The following is a 1094-nucleotide window of genomic DNA, read 5'->3' as shown; positions in this document are numbered from 1 at the left end:
ATAAAAACTCTACATCAGGTTTGCTGGCAACGCGATAGAAATACAGTACAAGAATAATGCTAACATAAATATATGAAAAATTCCGATTCCAAAAACCACATACATTCAAAAATAAGTCAAAGAAAATTATTATAAAATACTGCCTTAAATGCACATTTTACAATAGAGAACTAAAGTAAAACCAATCAAATTCACAAAAACAGGTCAACTATTCAATTCAGAAAAGTGCAAAAAGGTATACAAAATATCTATTCTAGATTAGGTTTGCTGGCATCGCTAAGACAAATGCAATACTAGAAAAATGCCGACACAAAATTTTACAGAATTTCAAAATCAAATACAAAATGCATTCAAGATTAAAGTAAAGAAAATTAATATAAAATAACTATCATGAATGCAAATATTTATAATAGAATGCACAATTAATGCCTATTATTTACGCTCTACTGAAAAATTGGTTTGGAAGTTAAAACTGACAGGGTTATAATATAGTAAATGTGTTTAAAGAGAAAACTCTTTTAAATGAGCAATGTACTTTGGTAATGCTAATAGAAATGCATGCTTTCTGATAATCTGTTTTTCAGGATTCTGTTTCTAATTTCATGTTTCATTAGGTAATGTGTAGAGACATTAAGTTATAAGGTATTCCTCCCGCCTTCCTAGCGTGCCTTTGTGGTGTAGTGGTTCTGCACGCTGGGTCGTTATTCCAGAGGTCCTTGGTTCGATTCCCGGCGAAGGCGTTTGCTAATTTTTCATCTTGCCTGCTTCAAACAATAATCATAATGTCTCTACAGGGGCGCCCGAACTAAAAGGATGTTGGATAATGATTCTCCTCATCCAGTGGCATTTTAAAAGGGCGAGTATATTAAGGTATTTTGCTCGCCTTCCTAGCATGACTTCGTGGTGTAGTGGTTCTGAACTCTGGGCTGGTATTCCAGAGGTCCGTTGTTTAATTCTCGGCGAAGGCGAATGCTATTTTTTGCTCATTTTTCATCTTACCTGCTTTCAAAAAAAAAAAAAAATACTTAATATCTCTACAGTGGCGCAGTAAAACGGTGTTGGATGATGATTCTCCTCACCCAGGATTTCGCGAT

The 1094-nt window shown here is 34.5% G+C and overlaps 1 non-coding gene across 1 annotated transcript; it reads left to right on the top strand.

The window, feature by feature from the left end:
• Positions 1-666: 666 nt before the first annotated feature.
• On the top strand, positions 667-740 carry TRNAN-GUU (transfer RNA asparagine (anticodon GUU)). The gene has a single exon. It is a non-coding gene; the product is annotated as a tRNA-Asn (tRNA).
• Positions 741-1094: the final 354 nt, after the last annotated feature.

This window comes from Stegodyphus dumicola, chromosome 2 (assembly GCF_044657685.1).
Source record: "Stegodyphus dumicola isolate Sdum_Otavi_A_Nest chromosome 2, ASM4465768v1".
In the NCBI taxonomy this organism is placed as follows: Eukaryota; Metazoa; Arthropoda; class Arachnida; order Araneae; family Eresidae; genus Stegodyphus; species Stegodyphus dumicola.
The sequence above is the reverse complement of the archived record's forward strand: the minus strand, read 5'-3'. Positions and strand labels throughout refer to the sequence as shown.